Below are 23,000 nucleotides of genomic sequence, written 5' to 3'. Positions count from 1 at the left end.
GAGACAAGATACTGGGTTCTGTGTTGGATCTCTTGCCCTGACTCTATAGCTGATGACTTCACAGTCAAACTTGGTAGATCTCACCGATGGAAAAGCAATTTATTGTCATCCCACGTGTGATTGTTGAGAAATAATTTGCTAGTGGTAAGATGATTGAAAAGTCTTCTAGAAGAAGCCACAGAAGACATACTGCAAGGAGCCATGGTTTAGGACATGGTACTTTGTTCCTGTTTGTCTTATCCAGAGAATTTTACTGAAACATTTACGTCTCCTACTTTTGACGTTCTCAGCAGTGCCAGTTGACCCAACTGGATCACTGCTCTAATAGACTTATACCTCCACAGAGCATACCTGAAAGGGGTAATGTGTATGTCAACTCATTTTTTTCACAGAAGGAAAGTGTCTTGTACTTGCTTATAAGCAAATATAATCCTTGTTTTAATTGATGATTTCCCAAACAATTAAACAAAATAAAGACCCAGGAATAAATAAGAAAGTCTGATTTAGATGTTTCTTCTCTGTAGCCAAAGGTCTAATCTATATATGATCTTGGGGCAAATAAGGCCACAGACAAGTCTTAAGAACCATTATTGATTATGGTGAATTTCACATCGGAAAATAACTTGTACTAATTTTCCTTCTAACAAAAAGGAAAATGCATGTGGTCCTTCTTCTAGAGACATAGCCAGACAATGTAATCATCTATTCCACCTGGGACGATTTTGTCACTACCATCAGCCAAATGATAGATATTCATATGATACATTAATCTCTTATTTTGATCATCGAAAAAATGACTTTTTTTCCTCTAAGTCTATTTCATAGTAGCTAAATTATATCTGAAAACTTACAATTTTTCAGTTACAATATGGATCATGGGAGTCTGTAAATTGATTCAGGTTGCATGTGCTGACTGACCCTTACACAGACATTAATTACAATTGCTAGCCAGTAATTTCTCTGGCAATTATTTCCCATGCTGTGTTAGCTGAGTTGTTATATCTGAGATAGATAGAAGATCCACAAAATTTCAAGTGAAGCATATGTTTTTTACTAGACCTACTGATACAATTAGAAGATCTGAAGAATGATTTGCTAGCCTCAACTTTTTTTAACCTATTAGTTGATACAGTAAGAGATTCTATGTCTTCCCACTAATTTTGTCTCATTGACCATTTTGTCATTTTAATAAAGACTTAGTTTAAATCCTTTCTCTGTAATTAGAGATGGGATGTTTTTGTTTGAAGTTGAAATTAATTCATAGTTCAAAAATCAGAATTTTTAGAAGAATGAACTTCAGCCACTAAGGTTCAATAATGAACATAAGTTTTTTTAATTTAATCTGTGTCCTAGGAGTAACTAAATATGCTGTTCTAGGCACATGTTCTGTTCTTGAAGACGTAGGTCTTTCTTTTTGCCCAGAAGCAAAGGGGGGGGAAGTAGCTGAATGAGTGATGTCATCAGTATTTCATCTCTCTCTTCCAAATAGTAAACTAATTAAACAAGTAGTTTGACTACTGCCCTCATCATTTGATGCACATAAAGTGGACATCTATGCCTCAAATTGATTGATAATCCATACAGATTTATTTGTTTTTCTGAGCTCAGATTGTGACAGGACACAACTGAGATCAGTAGCAAGATACTGATGCTTCTAAGAAATAGAGAACACACCTAGAAGAGGCAATTTTCAATAAACCAATGGTTGAGTGTATAATTATTGGCTGTACAATGAATTTAAATCTCAGATCAACACCTAACTAAAATTGTCCTGCAGTATTACAAGATGTCTTCTTGCAATTTCATGACTAAAAAGACAGCTGGTGTAGCGGTCATAGAAATTATTTAAAAATTGAGACACCCAGATTTTAAAATATCCTAAAAATACAAGACAAGAATCTTTGTAATAATTGCCTTCATTTGACCCATAAGCCATAACTCCAAACAATAGGCACCTAGGCACACCAGTGACACACTGAAGTTTTGCTAATAAATCCTTCTGAGAAGCTCTGGATTACCTGTATCTCTCTCTCTGGAGTATGTATTTTGTAGTTCAGCTACTGAGTTGTTTCTGATAGAAATGGTGGCTACCATATTTCAGCACGTGATGATATCTTGCCTTGTAATGAGGCACAGTAACTAGTGCTGCACCTCAAGGTACATTTTGTTCTTTGTGCTTTTTCAGCATTCTCAGCAAACCCCAGCTACCGGGCAGGTGATGAACATGAAGAGTAACAGTGATTTGAGGGGTTAGGCACTCTATGTTGGGAGTTTGGGCACTTGGGAACCTAACTGAAAAAATACCTCTTTAAACAACTTAAATTTGATTGGGCTACTGTTGGCCCCCTATTAAGGACTGTCTTCCTATTGCAAAAGTTATCCTCAGTGCTTTGAGGGACAGAGAGGGATAAGGTAGGTCTCTCTAAATCAACTCTTATAATCATCTCTAGTTTGTGGGCAGAGTTTTCACTGTTCCTTTGAGAAGTTCAATTATGTGAAGATTACAGAAGTAGCTGTAGGAGATGTTGTCAAGTGCCTTTGGTATTAATTCAGAGAGGAATGAGTGAAAAAATAATTTGAAGACTGACATTAATCTTTGAATTTGTAGAAGAGCAATTGTTAGAAAATTCCCTACTGGTTTATTTTCCCAGTTCAATTCAGAACAGTTTTGAACAGTAGGTTATTCAGCACAGAGTAAGTATTTCTTTTCTGTATAGCTGGCATAAAATATTGCTGTCAAGAGTCAGTTTGGATCGGTAAATATTTTTCTCCTGCAGTATTCCAGTATGTTTCTAAAAGGGACAGAGTGGGCTGAAAAAGCTGATCTTGGAAAAAGAGCTATTCTGCTAAGTTTGATTAACATCAGTTGGTTGATGGATCAAAACCAGAATCTGAAATAAAAACCTTATTTTGTTTTTAATACAGTGAAACTAAGAGTTGAGTCTGTTTATAACATTTTTTGAATTTAAAAGCCTGAGAATCTTAAATCCCATCTGTGTGTGCTCAAAGCCTTATGAAAGAAGCTGAGTTTACAACTAGTTTATTCAGTTCAAGATCATCAAATTCTGTGTGGCCTGATCTCATCAGAATTATCCTATTTTAGGTTACTGTCTCTGTGACAATAGCATTCAGATCTAGCGCCTGCAAATCTGACCCAAAACTAAACTATATCCTTAGGCAATCTTGGATGGTGAACATTAAATCTTTTCTAACTGCAAATGATATTTCCTTCATTAATTTCTAGAATTCCCTAAGTTATCAATTACACAAAGCCAAATGTTCAATATAGAAAATGCCCAGTAGATTTGTATTTTAATTTCTCTAAGCTCTTTTTCATTGTTCAGAGATAGTATATGTGATTTACAGATGCTTAAAAATCCCATGAAATTATGAAATTATCAGTATATTGGGAATCACTCTCCCACAGTTTGCATGCAAGGCAAGGTGGACAATTTGCTAAAACAAGGCTGAAACAAATGTATGCTTTATTCTGACCAAGAGGAGCAGCAACAGCTCAGGATAATATGACAAGTGTATTTGTCTCTGGTTTTCCAGTTTAGATGAAGTCTATATGTATGAGCTGGGACCAAAAGGTCCCTTTAGTTCAACTGTTCTTAACATTATGTAGTTGCCATGCCATGGTGTACAGCAAGGGGGAAAAACAGATTTCCATTTCCAATTATAAAATACTAGGTAAAAGAGCAAGCACATATAAAGCCTGGCTAGGACACACAGCTTAATATCACATGCCTTGTTCTTAAACCCTTGTTCTTGACAAGGGCTCCCATCAGAACCAAGATCTCTTTGAAGACTTGGAAAATTTCCTGTTAGGTTTGATGAAAAACAGAGCTTACCACGAGTTATTTTCACAAGAAGAGTATAGGGCACAAGTCAAATTATTAGGGTCCCTTGGGGATGCTCAGACAATTGCATTGCTGGATTGACTGGGTGTCCTGAAGGGTACGTGGAGAGCTCAGACTGTTTGCTGATGGCACTGTCTTGTCCCCATGGAGTTTTTGACTTTTCCATCCGAAGGGCAAGTGAAGGGGAGAATGTGTTAATAAATCTCAGTATATTTTCTACTTGACATTTTAGCACAAAAATTTAAACAGAAATGCAGTGATATTACTACTTTTGTCTTAGAAAAATTTTTGTACTTCACTTAGTTCATATAGAAGAAACAAAAGCAGTTTGTGTGGTGGCCTTTTTGTATCTTCTCTGGGCTCAGGACTTTCTTAGGGTTAGGATGATGGTCTTGGCATATTAAATGAGGCACAAGATCGCTGCTTCATACCTGTGTGAATGAATTAAAACAAAGGCTGCACACTGCCTTCAGGATGCTCTGCCTTAAAATTTTCTGTTTATGTTTGGTAAGTAACTGGTTTTAATTGTTCCTTCTTTGGGATGCACAGTATGCTTACCACGAGTGTTTTCCATTAGAAGGCATTTCACCAGGAGTACCCACACAGGTGCTTTTTAATAGCATATAGGGATCTTCACACAGAAGCCTGCAGACCTTCAGATTTGCTACAGCATTTTGACAAGTACAAGGAATCTAAATAAATGCTTTTGTCGCATTTCTGAAAAAGAAGGTATTTATTCTGGAGTCTTGAAGAAAATTTGGAAGTCCATTTGCATTGTTTCACCGGCGATAGAGCCATCAGGTTTGCTTTTTACCTGGTGTTTGCAACAAGTTATATACAAGTAACTAGCAATATTTGCACAGATCTTTTCAGGGTTTTTTTTAATGGTAAAATAACACAGACTAACTTCTGATGTACTTATGCTATGTAACATTTTATTGGACAAATAGTCCTACTGAACTGGGAGGGAGGAAGTAGATTCAATATCGCGTTTTGGAATCTGACCATAAATAAACGTTGACTTTTTTATTGTTTCAAATTTCTTATCTCTGAAGCTTCCTGGGGTAGATTCAAGATATCCAAAATTAGGATCATTGCTCCTTAGTGTAAATTAAAAGAAAAATTAATTCTGTCTGAATTTATTTCCCACAACTTTAATGCTTTCAAGATGTTGTGCTCCATCTCAACCTGAGCTTCACCAAAGTCAGTGGAATCAGGCCAGTGGTAAATATCGCTTAAAATTCCAAGAACGAAACTTCCTTCACAGAAGATGACTATTGCAGTTTTTAATTTAAGCTGTAGTTTTTCAAGACAGAGAGAGATTTAGAGAGTCAAAAGCACATCTGGGAATATTTTAAAAACTGGAGTATTTTCCCAATGAAAATGTAAAGCTAGTCTTATGTTATGTCCAAAATTTCATCTTAATTAGGGTTTGCATTCCCGACACACAGCTATATTTTATGTTTGTTTTGACATCAGAGATGTGCTGTTAATTAAATGTCAGGAAAAGCAAAGGTGGTGGAGAAAAAGAATGACATAAAATATGTACATATGAAAATATGTATACGTATGTGTGTGTGTGAAGCTAAGTAGTTTCTTTTGCTCTTAGAGTCAGCATTGAGCTCATCATTGAGCTTTTTTGCTTCCTAGACCTCATTGGGAAAAATTACCTTGGGAGTTTAACGGAAGGGTAAATGAAATGAACTGAAGAGATTCTTTTTGTACTCAGGCTTTAGTAACCAACTCTTCAGTTTTCTTTCTGAAGGTGAACTCTGATCAGTCATTCTTCTCTTTGTAGTACAAGGTTTATTGGGATGTCTTAGGGTTTGTTTGGTTTGGGGTTTTTTATATCGTTTTTATTTATTTATTATTATTAGTCTTTGTTATTCTTAACCCAGCTGTCAGAAATACTGGTATATGAACGAGATGCAGTAGCTGTGACTTGAGTTCTTGTTCTGTCTCAACATCCACAGTGGTCTGAAGTTCACAGGTGCAAACACTCGATTTTGTCAGCTGTAACTAAATTTGAGTTAGAAGTCTGAGATAAGAACAATCATTATCTCTTTTTAACCGTCCACTGAGCATGGTTTATAATAATGATAAGTTGTGACAGGGTAGCACACACACTAGTGAATTCTGCAAAGGTTTATCATATGCTTAGTGTTCTATTTAGCCCCTTGCACAAAATGCTAATTGTGAACTGAAGCATACACAGAAACTGTGTATGTTAGTCCTGAAGGTGATTCTAGATCCCTCCTGTTGTCCCGTCCAGGGACTACTGAACATAGCAAGGATCATACAGATGGAGCCAAACTCCTTTGCTAGGTACTGGGCCAGAAAACAATTGGTCCACTGGAGTTTCTCATACTTTTGCATGTATGACTTCTTTATCTTTACGCTGCCGATGACTATTGGCCCAAGTTACGCTCTAGCGTGTGAATAGCATTTTTTTCCATGTACTCTGGCATTATACAGTCCTCTGACAGCAAATCTACCCCGCCTTCCCACGCATACACATAGAGATATACTTGTTTTCTTATGCCATTTCTCAGAGCAGAGGAAGTAATGCTCCCTCCTGGAGCGGGAAAACAGTATTCCACTTGTCCCACCAAGTTATCATCTGTTGAGCTAGTTAATACTCCACACATTTATTTTACGACATTAATCACTGAATCTGAATGATACACAGATTTTAAGGTAGGAAAAAAATCCTGCCAGAGAGTCAAACTATAGTCTTTTTATAAAAGGTTGTTCTGCCTGTGTCTATATCCTGAAAAGGGAGACAGTCAAGTCACAGCAGTATATCAAATAATGAGAGATTTAGAATCCAAAAATCACAACAGACATCTTATTCAACACCAGAAAAAATCTGAGTGAAAAATTAAATTTAAGAATGGGGTCCTGTCCCAAACCCTTCTGGAGACTGTTTCTAGATACCTGAGGAGCTGCTTCCCTCTACAGGACCATGCCTGACCATGACAGCTATGGAATAACACAAATACCAGCTGTAAAATGGAAACTAACAGGCAGCAGGAACAGAGCTTTCTTGCAGATGCTTTGAGCAGCGGTGTTTACTCCTGGAATGTATTAGGGATACCATCAGTTCCGCTGGAAAAGAAAATGGTTTTCTTTAATTGACTTAATTTTCCCTCAAGTAAATAAACTTCACTGAGGAGGGGAGAAACGGATCGAGTAGGTACTGTATGTCAACTGCTTTTACAAATGTTTATAAGCAATGCTATTGACAACATGTAAAAAATTTAAATTACCTGGCAGCAGAATCTATAAATTTTCCAGCGAGAAACCACGTGTACTTCATGTGCATTCTGCTTGCTGTAATACCGACAGCGTCTTACATGGTTTGAAGATGAGTGTAGAGTGGGGCACCAAAGTGGTGGGTTGAGCTGGGTTTTGCCACCTTGATGTTGCCCAGCTGCCTGTGGCCTTTAGGACTTGCCTGACCTCCAGCTCTCTGTCTTTCACCTCATTCGAGGTGAAATCTCACTGAGGGAAAAACTATGTCTCACTCTATGTTTACATGAAGTCCATCACAACAAAATGCTTATTTAAATTACGACCCATGGGTTGTACGTGAAGATTATATAAATAATCTTCTTGGTACTTTGAGGGAAGAGTATGTGTTGTATGCAATTTATATTGGTCTTTTGCAATTCTCTCGTGTTCTTTAGATGCTTGTCAAAGACTAAGTCTCTGCTATGACTTATGTGTAAAGATGCGTGTTAGTCCTTTGAGGATCTTATCTGTAACTTTCAAAACTCTTCCTCTCAAAGAAAATTTGCTCAGCTACTCGCCCTCCATTCCTTGTCTGTAGGTGGAATTAAGCTGCAAGAGCATTGTTTCTCTTGTATTAAGCACAGGATATGAAGTACTCTTAGGAACAAATACTATCTTAGGTTTAAAAATGGGGATAATCTCTACATCACTGAAGTCTAGAGAAAGCTCTTCTGTCCGTAAACTTCATAGTCCTTTGCCATACAGTAATTAGGGCATTAAAAGAGTTGGATATAGAAAATTATTTTGGATTAAATGATTGATGGTTGATTTTTGCTTAATTCAAATTGAAAAATTTTTAAATAGCAGAGCACACTTTTGAGAAAGGCAAACTTTAGTAGGCTAAACCATCTGAAGTTTAAACTAATATTTGGCATTCTAATATTGGGTGGACCCAGAATGTCTGTAACTACCCCAGTGTTGTGATATACATGAGGTTGTGGGGATATGAGGAGACTCTTTTTGTTGCTGATATATGTACAGATAAATTAAGTGTTGCCAAAGTCTAACACAGCTAGAATTTGTATATTAAAACAGGTAAGAAAAGGCTTTTCAGCTATATAAATAAAGAAATAAATGGAGCTACTTTCATGTTGCAGTGACAGGACAGGTGTTGCTTTGGATGTGGTGTTGAAAAAAAAAGGTAAAAATTTTGCCTTAACTTCCCCCACTCCCCAAAACTAAAGGAGGTAATCAGCTTAGTTAAACTGAACAACTTCTGTCCCAGGAGTGTGAAACAATTAGAAGAGGTAAGCCCTGTAGCAAGGGCTATCTTGAGACATGCAGCCAGATATATCTGGAAAATAGCGAATATCATACCTATATTTAAAATGGGGAGAGAAACATGATCTGTGTATCTACATGCATCTGTAGTATTGAGGGATTAAAAAAAAATTAAAATATTGAAGGAACAATTAAACACATAGAAATACTTAGAAAATGTCTTTCACAGTAGTACAGGCTTTATGGTGTAGATCAAACCAGATTAATCACTGATAAATACATATAGATACTATATATCCTTTGTCTAGCATAGTGCATCAGCCTGACATTCATAAATCTCAGTCATGGAAACTACTAAAAAAATTGGAAAAGGCATGTTTAATAGGAGAATTGTAAGATAAATTATAATGTAAATAAATCACAGACAGATGATATAAAGACAGGCATTGTTGAAAGGTAGATTACAGTTCTGATTAGAGGTGAAGCTCTCTGGATTAATTTTGGGATTAATCTTGTTTGCTGTTTTGACAAGAGCTATTCTTGCTGTCTGTAACTTTATTTGCTTTAAATCCAGGAGGGGAAAAAACTCTTTAGGGTGAAAGATCAATGCACAAAAAGGAATGGACATAAACTGTCCATAATTATATTTTGACTGAAAACTAGAAGAGCAGTGAAATTATGCAATACCCTCCAGTAGAAGTAATGAGACCAAAACAGAGACATATTACCGCTAAAATAAATAAATGCCTGCATGAATAGCAGACTAGCTTTGATGATCTTTTAATCTCCATCTAGTAATGTGTTTTAATGAAGTACAAAGATTTTTTTAAAAAAATATAAACAGAATGAAAGGTGAATTTAAACTGTATGCAATGAAAGCAACACAGGGCCACATTCCAAATAGCAAGGATACAGGAAAATGTCAAATAGTCAATCCTCAATGACACCTCTGTCCTGCATAATGAATATGGGTGGTATCCTATTAGGGGAGAAAATCAAGTATGTAATTACGGACTGTATCATAATGCAAATATTATCAGTGGGGCTGAGTCAACATTGCAAAGGGCAACTATAATTCAGATGCTTCACTTTTAATGCTATAGTAGTATGTTTAGGGGTGGTGGTGGTTTATGTGTGTGTGTATAATTCCTATTTGTGTAGGGTTTAGGGTTTATTTCCGCGGGGTCCGGACGATAGAACACCAATATGATGATTAAAGTCGCCCCTTTATTGAGCCTAGCTGATCATTCTTATACAATTCTCTAAGTTGTTTAGAAACTCTGATTGGTTGCTGCATGCAAGCATTTGGTGTCCACGCGCACAAGCATAAACGGTGATTGGTTACATCGGTACTGTCCACGCGCACAAACCTAAGATAAAGTTAGTTATACCCGCTCTGTACACGCGCATAAACATAGGACGTAATTGGCTGTATTAATTAAAGCATGCAAGACTTGTCTTAGTCCAATTGGTCAAGATAAGCCCCTGAACTGAGGTTGTTTGTGCCAAGTTCCCTTTATCGTGGAATGTGCACCTGTGTTTTTCTAACTGGGATCTTTCTTTTTCTATCTTCTTGTTTAGTCTGTTCAAAGCCTTCTAAAGGTGTCTGGAACACTCTTGTGACCATGAGCTACTTTCAGGCCCGATAACTAAGTTCCATATAATTGAACCCTACAATTTGCATTAAGACAGAACACCAAGAATGTGTTTTGATCAAACACTAAATAATTACTACAGGTTGAAAGTGTTAATTCTAGGATTATCCAGCCAAAGCAGTAGAAGTGATATAACTTTCACCATCGTGGTTTTTTTTTTTTTCTTCTCCTTTTCCCAACCTGGCAAATACTAGCTTTCTGAATCAAAACTCACCAAGCAAGTTTGCAAGTATCTCCCAATCTGTTCACATTTATTGAGTTCCAAGAAACAGAAAGACTAATACAGCTGTTAGTAGCACTTTGAAAATGTTGAAATCTCTTTGAGTAGCACAGAAGGATCTTGGTCCATAAGCTGTCCACAGCAAATACGCCATCAGTGTAAAAGTTATAGCTCCCTTTAAAGGCCAAACTGGCAGTAAAAGCTTCTAAATCCTTAAGAAGGATGTAGAAAATATCCAATTCTATATGAAGAAAACAATGCATGCTTTTGTGGTATAGAAGTTGAAGAACAACTAGGCAAGAAATGCTTTGCAAAGAAAAGGTTAACGTTAATTTCTGTAACTTAGCCTAGTATAGATAATTATGGTTACGGAGCTAGTCGCTGGCAGAAACTATGCTGCCACACAGTCATCTCCAGTAAATGTCAAATAGGATAAATAATCAGTAAGTACTTGTCCCTCATTAAGTCATCAAAAATAAATTAGAGGAAATATGATCTTCAGAAATTATAAACACAACACATCTATCATGTTTTCTCATACGTATGGTAATACTTATTATGGGATTGGTTGGGTTTTTTTCAATTCTGCTTTCATAAAATTCCTACAAACACTGAAAGTATTTGGAGATTATAGCCACCAGTTGTCCTATCTGATTTCCAAGTCGTCACTTAACCACCCTACTTTCACTTTGACTTTAGAAGTTGCTCATAATCTCCTCTGTAGTAACTCCCTGGAAGATCTGTTGTAATTGAAAACAGAAGAAAATTGCATTTTTCAGTTTAAAAGCTTGAATTTATGTTATTTTCTTGTTGAAAAGCCAGCAAAACAAACAAATCTCTGAAGGGAGCTCTCCACATGTGTTGGAAACAACTGAAATCAGACTATGGGTACTACTGAAACAGAGAAATGTTCTTTATTTGATGCAGTGACAAAATCATCAGCTTCTCAGTAACTCTCTGAGAGACATAATTTTGTGTTAAAATCTGTAGAATAGTGACAAAAAAATCAGTTTCATGTCCCTTGATTTGTCCCCCTGGTGTCCCTAGGGTTTTTAGATCATAAAAATTAATTTAGCAATGCCTCCTCTGTTTTGCCACAAATTACTTTTTTATTGCATCGTGAGCTTGGCAACACTTCTAATTAAAATGTTTAAAAAAGGGAAAAAAAAGTGCATCCCTTGATTTTTCAGTTTTAATCCCAACATGGGTCCCTTATCCCAGACCAAAAGAAAACAAATGGTTCCTATCCGAAGTGATGTTCCTAAAGGTAAAATGGAAAATGCCTTGCTCTATCTGCTGAAATTGTATAGGATAAGCAGTACAAGCCACAATTTCTGGGACAGGCCCTTTAATTTTCATTTTCACCTTGCATGCTCTTAACATATGTAAGCGAGTACCTTCTGTGTATCTACCAATTGGACATATGGGAGTCTTGCTGGTTGTGTGGGTGTATAGATATCTAATTTACATGCACAATCAGGCATTCTTGTATATGTAGGCACATTCCAGTATAGGCCATCAAAAGTGTGAAAACATGGCAATCCTTTTTTCAGGGCTTCCTTTCTTAAGTCCATACATAGAAATTTTGCCTAAGCTGAGATATTTTGTTGTTTGCCATGGCCCATTTGCCAGACACCCAGAAATGGTGGATGAGTGGTCTCTCTGAATATACAGGTTGACTTTGCCACGAGCAAGAGTCAAGAATGTGCAAATGGCTATCTAGGAGCCCAGTGTAAAGTAGTTGAAAATAAGGTCCTTGAAAGATTTGCAGTTGAAATAGAATTACTCTATTGTAATTTAGAAAAAGGTTGTTGGATGAGTGCATGACTGAGCTAAATATTTTTTTATTTAGAGACTTGTAAGGAAAACCAAACAGAATTAAAAGGGTATCATGAGAAGAAATTTTCCCATAACGGCTTGGAGGCTGTTAAAAGAAAATGCTAGAACATTACAGCATGTTATCTACTTCCCTAACTTATCAAAAAAACTAGTTGTGCCTTGAAGGTCCCAAGCCCAGAAATGTATAAGAAAGAAGATATAGTAGTTTTAAAAGGAATTAAAGGTGGAGTAATTCATACAACCTGGGAATGCCTTAGGAAGGTGGACTTGTCGCAGGATGTGCTTCCATGGGAATTTTCTTTATTAAAGAAGCTGGCTTGCGGATTTCAGATCCCATGGTGCAGTTTGCCAACTTTTAAACTGTGTCAGGACTCAAGATGTGCTGTTCTGTGATGCTACAAGCTAGAATGCTGGAAATATCATAGAATCATAGAATGGTTTGGGTTGGAAGGGACCTTAAAGATCACCCAGTTCCAACCCCCCTGCCATGGGCAGGGACACCTTCCACCAGACCAGGTTGCTCAAAGCCCCATCCAACCTGGCCCTGAACCCTTCCAGGGATGGGGCACTTACAGCCTCTCTGGGCAACCTGTTCCAGTGCCTCACTACTCTCACAGTGAAGAACTTCTTCCTAATAGCTAATCTAAATCTACCCTTTAAACTGAAAGAGTTTAAAACTGTTACCTCTCGTCCCTCTTTAGAAAAACCCTCCAAAACTGTACATTTAATTTAAAAGGTGGAACTGGGATGGGAGACATAATTGCTTAAACTGTTGTCACTGAAGAAAAAAAAAGGGGGGGGGGGGAGAAGCACAAAAAAAAAAAAAAAAAAAAAAAAAAGGCATCAAGTCATGCATTCAGTTACCATGATGTCAACCTTGAAGATAGCACAGACATGTGAGCAAACCAGAACCAGCTTGTACTTTCCCATTAAGTTTTTGGTCTCTTCCCATCCCCCTCAATGCAGATTAAGGTTAATTCAAATACTTTCAAATTTGTCTGGGACCCCCTGGCTGATTGAACTGGTTACCAAATACATTATAAGCTTCAGCCAAAGCTTATCCCATGACTGAGTCATGTTAATGTTCCTCTGCTGTATGGTATGTTTTAAGCTGTGGGCTAACATTGCATCCTTCCTCTTAACGAGGATGCTAATAAAGCTTCTCTTCTATCTCGCTATTTAATGAAGCTCATTACTACAATACGCACCTTTGGCATTGCCCTTAGTTTCCCTGCATCTGTGGCACGGCTAGACAAAACTGTCTGGTGGATGCTAAAAGCAGTCTGGAGACACTGAGTCACATACGCCTTATAAACAGAGGAATTTAGGTTGCAAACAGAAAAGTTTTAATGAATGTCATTCACCATCAAAGGGAGTTACTAAAAACATCTGAGTTCATCAGAAACAGAAAAAATACGTGGTTGCACTTAAAAAAAAAAAAACAAAAACAAAACCAAAAAAACCCCATCAGTTGCAGGGGAGTTTATTTCTCTACTTCTTGCTCTTCAGCACATTCAGGAACAGCAGGGCAAGAAGAGTCACCTGGTTTCTGGTGTATTTTTCTGTTTTCAAATTCCTTCCTTCCCCTCTCCACTTCTATTATCCTTACTTTCTGTTACAAGTATTTTTTAGAAGCCCCTTATCCTGTCCCCACTAGCCTGGTACCTCTGGGTGCAGATTGCCAGGGTTGTTATGAGGGACACAGAGTTTTCTGGGTCTCCATAACCTAAGACTGGAAAATTGGCAGAAGCTTACTGTTTGGGACAGGGCTGCACCTCTCAGCAGACCCATAAGGTAAAGCGTAGCAAACTAATATATAAAATGTAAATTATGCTGTAGTGTAGTGCATAACAAACAACATGGTGATACGAGTTGGGAGGTGGAGTGAAAAGAGGGGGGTTTTTTGTCCCATAGGAAGCCTAGGGAAGATAATGCCTTGTAGAAGCTTCCTGTGGTGCAGGACACTGTGCTGAGTTTAAGGCAATGGGCTATGAGACATGGCAAGAGCCGCCCACCATGTGGTAGACAGCCTATAACGCTGTTCATGACAGTAGTCCTCGGTTTAGGCATTTGCAGTAATGTTTATTTTTTAAAAGCTGAAGGGATGTGGATGAATGGAATGAGTAATTCCTGAGTGAATTCTCTAATTCTTTCCATATACGGTTAGAAATGTGAACATGTTGGGAATGGGTTCAAGAGACCAAGATGTGGAGGTGTGAGGGAAACGTTTTAGCCTGTTTATAAATCTGAAATAGTGAAAAACAACACTGGATAAACTAGATATAGGTATAACTGTTTAGTTTGAAGGTTTCACTTTTTTTTTTTTACCAGCTGCAGAAATTGCTGGTACTTCGTCCTCCTTCTGAAAGAGCAAGACAGAACGGCAAACTCTTTTCATCGGGCCACAGATCAGGCAGCAGATGGCAACTTTGGATAGCTTCCGATCAGGCTGGCTTGAATTAGGGATAAGTCCCATCCCCTTCCAAGTGAGCACAATGCTAGGCTGAACTGGGAATTGGATCATGCCTAAACATTGTGTCTGGATTCAAAACGCAGTGGAGTTTTGCTGTACCTGATCCAAGGGCTTGGCTTGGGCCAAGTTCTAATTAGGGCTAGTAACTTAACAGAGAAATGCTCTCTGTGTTGCTGTCAGTAGCTCTGTGTTACCTATCTCCTCTGCTGATATTTTAGAAAAGATAAACTGTATCCAGGGCACAGCTGGTCTCTGAGGGATGCTTATAGCCCTCCATTTTAACACCTGAGAAGGAAAAAAATGCTATTTGATTTGGTAACCCTTTTTCATTTCCTTATAACCAGCTGGACTTAAGAGACACTTGCTATGAACAACCTCCTGACAAGTGAAAGAAAAGTAACCTCTGAAGTAATCAGTAGCTTTTAAGTAGTTGTTTGCAAACCAGGAGCAACTTGTTCTTTTGCAATGTAGTTCATAGATGAAAAGGGGCAATAACTTGAAAATGGACCTCACAACAGCAAAAGAACAAAACCTGGGAAACAATTTTGCAAACAATTGTTAACATAGATGACAAAAACCAGAGAAGCCTCTCTAATTGGTTTTCCGAGTCCCTCGTCCTCAGACTGGCTGATGAGAGTTGTGCTGCCTAATGTTACTTTCCACTCTTCGTAACCCCTTGCTGCACAGTGAAGGGGAAAGTGTTGTGAGACTGCAGGAAAGGCAGCCCTGTTTTCTCCTCCCTGACCTTCCATGTGCTCTTGTGATAACAGCTTAGGTTTATTAAATACGTCTAGTGTCTGCATCTCACTGTAGACTATCCTACTTAATGTGACTCTTTGCTGTGAAGCTAGGCTCAGCTGCAAAAGGATCTCAGCACCTCATTCTTCTTAGAGTTCGCACCGCCAATCCCCCACACTAGGAACAGAGGTGATGTTCTCCCTGGCTAGCAAAATGGAAACAGGCACAGAAGGACTAACCCCATCCAGCACACTTGTGCTTACACAAATCTACCATTATGTAGGTCCCTTTCCCCCCGAAAACTATCATTTTATAGAAACAACTGTTTTATTCTGTGCACATGCTCAAAATTTATACCACAAACAGACACTGAGCTCGGGGACCATGGCCATCTGAAGTTGATATTGACTTACTCTACATGCCTTTGAATTTACTTTGTGCAAAGGGCAGCTCTCAGCCACGCTCTATCCCAGAGCCGTACTTCCATGCCCGCCCTGAGAGCGGGACGCTGTCTGCAGCCGCTCCCTGCCGTCTCCTCTTCTATGCTGGTAAAATTGTTCTGGGTGAAGCTAAAGGGTAGAAACAAAATTTTCTCTCCCCCATCATATCTAGCAGGACGTTAACTACCCTACGAGGGCTGTAGGCCTCCATTGCTCTGCCCATGTGGGCAAAAGGACAATCTCATGTTTACTGTAAGTTTATGGGATAATGTATTGAAGGTCTGAGCTTAGACGTAGCAAAGGCCGTGCAATACTTTAGGCTGCTTTAGCGTGCACGGCATCCACCTTTTGTTAACACACCAACCTAATTCCACTCTTTTGCTTCACAGACAAGTACCACTTTATTAGCCACAAATCTATTATCTGCCCATTTGAAGGGCTCTGAATAGGCTTACACCAACATTCTGCTTTTGTAATACAAGTCTTTTCACACTGATAAAAATAATTTAAGAAACGAAAAATAAAATTCAACAGTGACAGAAATTCCAGTCATTCCTTTCATCCTCCCAGTGTGAGCCAGCAGGTGCAACTTAACATTCTTTAAACAAACCTTCCCCCTGCTTTGTGGCTGAAGAAAGGCTTTGGCAAATGCTTATCCTTTGATATGATGTGTACTTGACAAAATTCACAGGGAGATCTGAACTGCTGCTTTGAAGCAAATGCTTATTAGAACACTGGAGTGCTAAAGTGCACTGTGATTTGGCTCAGTTGCTAGTAAGACATCAAGTAAAATGTGCCCATTATGTCAATTCAAAGTCAAATCTAAACACTCTGACTTCTGAGAAATCTGAAGAGAATTTGTGGCCGTGCAGCTCTGCTGCTTTATTGCTTATCTAATTTGCATTTCCTTCTCTGTCTGTCAGTTCCCCTCTGCATTTCTAGCCGAACTGTTGGTGAATCATCTGGAATTCATTAAATATTTTCCATTACTTATATTTTACTTTCCACTTTCAGACGTCCTTCTCCTCTCCCCCTCTCCCCCAAAATGCACTGCACTTCCAGCTGAGCAGGATGGGGGTGGGGATGTATCTCCCTTACACAGCTTCGGGGTTGTTCCAGATTCGTGCTTGGTCTATGCAGGGTATTAGTGGGGAATATTTGATCTAGAATATTTGGAAAGGTGCCATGAAGAGAGGACCAGCAGTGAGGATGGAAAGTCTCACATTATTGCTCAGGAAAAGTTTGTAAATGAAATGAAACTAATGCATCTCTTTCTGCCCTGAAAAAAAAAAATAAATAAAGACTGCTAGAACGCCTTTCATCCCTTCTTTCTCCCTATGTCTTGAAATTCCCCGTGAAATGTCACAGCTTGCTCCATCGCCTTCCTTCTTTCCTGCATGTAAGTAACCCTCTAGCCTGATGATAGCTGGCTGTGCATGAGCAAGCAGCTTCAGATGTAATTCCCCGAGTCTGGAGAGCACTCGCAAAATGCCTGACCTGCCTCTTCCACAGCAGATGGCAGATAACGCCATCCTGGTAGAGGACCTCTCCGATCCTAACAAGCTGTTTAATTTAGCAGAGCCATTTAGAGGTGCAGCTTCTGGAAGCTTAGGAAATGCAAGTTCAAACTTGAAATTTGGCGTGGATTTTTAGTGCTGAATATAAGTAATCACCAGAGCAACCTCCCTGGATGCTTAGTTAATTCACATTTAAAGCAAGACTTAACAACTTCCTAACAGATTTTCTATAGTCTAATAAGAAACCATCATCTTGAAACGAGACTTTCTGGTGCGGTCAGCAGGGCCTGAGGTGGTATTCACAGAGTTAGAGCAGACAACCGTAACAGTCCATCCTGGCCTTAAAATGTGTTAGGCATTTTTCCATCCAGCCACTCTCAATAGGTGAGAAGCCGCCCCTAGCTGGGGGTGGTAAGAGTTCTTTACTGAGGTGAACAGAGCGGTCACACTGCTGGTGGTCAGCAGGAGTGGGCAGAAGTTCAGTGGGCAGCCCCTGGCAGGCTCCAGACCTGCAGGACATGGCTTCACGTGCTCCATCCACCACCTCCAAGCCCAAAGCTTTTCTCCCAGTTCAGACTGAATAAATGAATGCAGATAATTAGTCCTCACACCGAACATCAGAAGCAAGCGAGTAAGGAGGAAGGTGCTCCAGGTTTTTGTTCTCCCTGCTGTGACAGGAAAAGTGCTTGGAATTGTTGATTTGTTAAAATGTTCAAGAGTGAAATGACACTTGTTTCTGCTTCTGAAAATGCAGCAAATGTAACTTGTATGTTCAAAGCAAAACATAACATCTTAAATATTACACCTTACAGCACGCGTAAAGGCATACATACATACACAGAAAAAAAAAAAATCTGCTGGCAAGGCTAGCTGTCCTGGAAAGTGGGTTGGAAGGGCACTTGCAAGTAACTCTGGGCAAGGAGTACAGAGGGCTCTACGTGTCTAGAGTTGATGGGGATTGGGCCATTCGGATATGGGGTCAGACTGGCCTCAGGTATATAGAGGTCTGTCTGCTCAGTCTCAAGTGGAGTAAAATTACAGTTTGAGAAGCTATTTTAGGAGATGCTTGTAGCTTTCAGGTAATCCTGCTGTCAGGTAATGTAATCACCTTGCAGAGAGTGCAGTACAGGTTGCAGTTCATACTCAGCGTTTGTTTTTCTACCTGCACCACTGTAAGAGCTAAATCCCTTAGAAGCAAAGAGGGTTACTTGCTTGAAAGTATATCCATTGTCAGTAAGTCTTGCCCTCAGACACCGAAGAGGGCATGTGCCAGTCATGTCCGTGGACTTGTCAGGTTTCAGGAAGGACCAGCTGAGCTGTCAGGATTTGTTAACCTCTTGGCATCAAAACAGTAAACTACACGTGTTCAGCAAGAAACCACAAGCACTTTGCCTTAACTCAGCAGGATGAGTGTGCTGAGCAAGGGACCTTGGTGAGATGCATGTATGGACCTTATCTCAGCAAGCAGAAGTGCTGAGCCAATAACGACGCGATGGCTTTGGCATCAGACTAATGAGCCAGACTTGCTGATGCTAGCACTCTCGGATTTCAGCTCCTGGACATCGGGCCAGTGCACTGGAGACGCTGAACCTGTAATATCATAGTACCTAATGACTTGGCATCACCTCCTTAAGCGAGAGCTACCGCGCTAATAACCACAGGGGCTCAGCCTGCCACTTAGCTGAAGACCTATTAATTAGTGGTGCTAAGCCAGGAACAGCAGAGAGTCCTGCAAAATTCATATCGATGTCAGCCCTGAAAGAGCTTTGCCTCTATTAAAAAGATTAATAGTTGTAGTATAGAAAGTGAAAACCTGCTGTTACATCTCCTGGTTTGGCTGCGCATTGCACCCCTCAATCTTCCATGTGATAGTGTAAGAGCTGTCATCCTTTTTTCAGAGGCTAAAGGAGTTGGGTTTGCCCTTTTTTCTATAATCTTTTTTTCAGACAGTCTCTGCTTCTTGCATCTAAAATTAGATGCAGCCTCTGAATTCACATCAGGCAGAGGCATAGCAGAGCATCTAGGGGAAAATTGTGTGTGAGGCTGAATCTAGAAGCCCTCAGAGAAATTCACTGTCAGATTGGAGCAAAGGAAAAAAAAAAGAGCTATCATTTCCAGGTTTGAGGAAGCTTTTTGCATGCGTCCATGAGACTTCTGTTTTCTAAATGGGGAACACTGGAAATGAATAGGGGGGGGGGGAAACAAACTCAAACCTGATTATGTTTCTTAAACTATTTATTTGTCAATTAAAATGTATTTCATCTTCTCCAATAGAAACCAGGGGAGTAGAGAAGGTGATTTCTTTTCCCCCCATTTTCCACAAGTTTCAGTCTTTTCCCATGCCTAGTAAATGTCTCTATGAGTCTGTAAAAAGACATTTGGGAGGCTCCCAGGCTATCAATATTCAATTAGCATTTAGTACTACAGTCTTCTCTTTGCAAATTAAAAACTATGCAGTTTCCATAGTGACCTAAACAAGATGAGAATCTGAGTGAAGAGTAGCTGATGTAAGGGAAGATAAGCACATAGCAATGTAGGTATTTTAAATTAGTTCGGGGGGGAGAGTTGGTTGTTTGTTTTGTTGGCTTGGGATTTTTTCTCCCGAGGTGTATTTTGAGGAACAGGCTGTAATTCTGACTCGAAAGATCTCTGGCAATAAGTGGGCAGCTAGATCCTGGTGTGTAACTGGTTTGGGTGCACTTCAATGTTCTCTGCTAATGCTTCAGAGTAGTAAATGGCCAGGAAAGGATATTCTTCATTTTCAGCTGCCCATGTCGCTTCACCAGCTTTTTTTCCTTATGGCATCACAGCTTAAACAGATGCACATCTCTGATCCGTACCTTTCTCTGAAATGATGAATGAGGCTCCCTGCAATGCAGAAGGGCCTCAGTTACATACCCTCCATCCCACAGTGGTGCCACTGTCCCGACAATAGGATGAGCCCACCGCAGCAAGAGACACTGGGTTTACTACAGAAAAGACATCCAGCACAAAATCGAGTTCTCTCACAAAGTTCCTTGAGCTCTGCTTTTAAACTGAATTTTGTTTAGGCAATGATAAGTACATACAGCCATTTTCATGTTTTGTTTATTGTTGGATCTTCTGAATTAGGGGCTGGGAGAGTGTGCCCAGAGATTTGGGGTGGGCAAGGAGTGCTGAGTTTTGGTAGGTAAGCAGATGGTTTTATGCAATGTGACATTTAAATTGCAGTCTATAACGTGTTTGTGCAGTGCTCAGGTCAATGGGTATCCCTTTAGAAATAGAAAAATCATGATTAACATTTGGTTGGTTGTGCAGATGGAGCATCAGAGATGCAAAAAGCACATGTTCTGTATTGGTTTTGTGAAGATCAACAACAGGTATAAACCTGAGCTTGGAGAAATTTCCCAAAAAATCCTGGCACTGTGCTCCCCTTTCTTAAGCTGGTGCCCTTGAGGCTGAATACAAGCTCATGATGAATGGGACGCTTCTAAGCCACAGAAAAACTCTGAACTGGCCATAGACATTTCCTGGCCTTCAAGAACAGTATTTCTGGTAATTTCTAAAGCATTTTATTTTGAAATGAGGGAGAGGGGAAGGAACAAATTGCAAACTCACAGCCTTGCAGTCTGCAAAATTTGCAGTCACTGATGTGCATTGCCTGCAGTGGGTTCCTCCACACTGCCACATGGTTACAGCTGAAGTTTTAGGGTCTGAGCACTGAGGCTGAGTCTTCTCTGCCAACAATTCTGTTCCCTATTGCTGGTTAGCTGAGAGTCGAACTGTGTGTTTAGAGCCCCTCATTGAGATTTTGGCCCCCATTAAACCAAGTCCATGCATGTGCTGAATCCTCACGTAACTAGTAGAGCTACCTACTGGTACCTAAGCTACCCAGTGGGGTATCAAGCTCAGTAAGATGGTTAGGCTGCTTGTGTCACTACAGCAGACGCATACCTGTAATAGGTGATTCTCTGCCCTGTATCAGGTTGAATGAGGCAATTTTTCCCTGCAACAACAAAAAAATGAAGGCAAAATATACTATAATAGTTTATATACTTTTCTGTATTTCTCTGATACATCCAGAACAGCATTCTGCATGAGATTCTATATGGTGCGGATAATAAGACAAATTAGGTATTCCAGCTGCAAAAACACACTGTGCAGAGAATGATGTGCAGTTCAGCTGCAAAAATAAGGCATTTGTGTGACATTACATTCAACCCTCTTCCCCCAAGAGGTCTCCCTTCTAGGTCAGTGTGGAAAAGACAGCCATTGCCAACATGATGCAGTCCATTTGCTTGGGAATCAGGATACTTGCCTTTCTGCAGTTGCCAGTTGGGTGCTCTTAGCAAATATCAAAATCAAATAAAGAAAATTGGACTGTCAAAATCCAAAAGAAGTTCGTAGAGATAAACACAGCTTGATTGTGTGAGAGAGAGTAAAAATAAATAGACTTTTTGAACATATTTAGTTTCCATTAAAGGGGCACTTCCACAGCTTAGAACAGCTAACAAGTGTCTTTCCATTTGGGTCCCTTTCAAATTTAAGTATATATTTTATTTGGCTTTGTTTATTTCCTTAATTATCATCACCATCTTCATCTTTCATCCTGGTATATTCAGTGAGGGGCGCAGCTCCCTGTAAGACAGGTTCATTTATCCAACCATAATTTGGCAGGTGTGTATATACAACTGTGATTACATACTTGCACCACTTTGAGGTAAGCAGTGAATTAAAACTTCCTGTGAGAGCCACCTCGCCGATTTCCTTTTCTTCTTATCGCCACTGCTGCTGGTAGCTGGCTGTGTGTAAGATACCGGCTCTGCAGGTTCCTCTCCTGGCACCATACATGGCTGGATTCTTTAACAACTGTTTAAAAAGGTTAGCTCATAAGTGACAGGAAAATCCCTGAATTGCCTAGTTCTGTATTTAATCAAGGTTTATGAGTGGTTTTATTCTTAGTATGTAATAATAAAAACAGCTTTAAGGATGCAGACTCAGAAAGTCTTAGCTGGTAGGATTAGGAAAAAAGTCCTGTTGCAGCAAATTTACTGAAAGAAACAACTGAGATTTTGTGTAGTCTAAATTTTCCCTAATCCAATGCATCCTATATTCTATTCAAAGCATCGCTTCACAGTGTGATTCTTGGCTAGCGTGCATAATTCATTTACTAATGCAAATTGAACGGTCCAGGCAAGAGCTCATTTAAAAATAATAAAAAAACCCAAACAACAAAAAACCCAAACCCAACCAATCAAATAACAAAACCCATGCAGAAAAACTCAGGTTCTTTGCTGAATAGTTACATGGTTGAAAGTTCACAGCTCTGTACTTGTTTTTCTTACATGCACATCAACTTATTGTCTGCTCTGAGGCAAACCCCTTAGTTTCATTACCCTGAGAAGTGGCTACTTGCTTATGGTTCTTATTCTGACCACCCAACCTCATTGATATCTCTTGATTGAAGTTGTTGGGTTGGTTTTTTTTAAGCTATTATGTACGTGCAGCTACAATTTACCTCAGCTGCATAGTAGCCAGGAAATCACAAAACCCTCTTATTAAAACTCTGGATTCAATATTCTACTGACAGTAATAATGGAGGAGCCATGGCCAGAATGGCTGCATAGACCAAGCTACGGCCTGAGTTTCTGCATCCTGTGAAGATGATGCTCACAGGCTGAAGGTGGGCTGCCTTTGAGGGAGAGTATGAAAGAAGCATGCGCTGTGGCACTGCCTTTGTCCATAGTAATCAATGTTATTT

This window comes from Buteo buteo, chromosome 8, assembly GCF_964188355.1.
Source record: "Buteo buteo chromosome 8, bButBut1.hap1.1, whole genome shotgun sequence".
Lineage (NCBI taxonomy): Eukaryota > Metazoa > Chordata > Aves > Accipitriformes > Accipitridae > Buteo > Buteo buteo.
Note: the sequence above shows the minus strand (reverse complement) of the source record.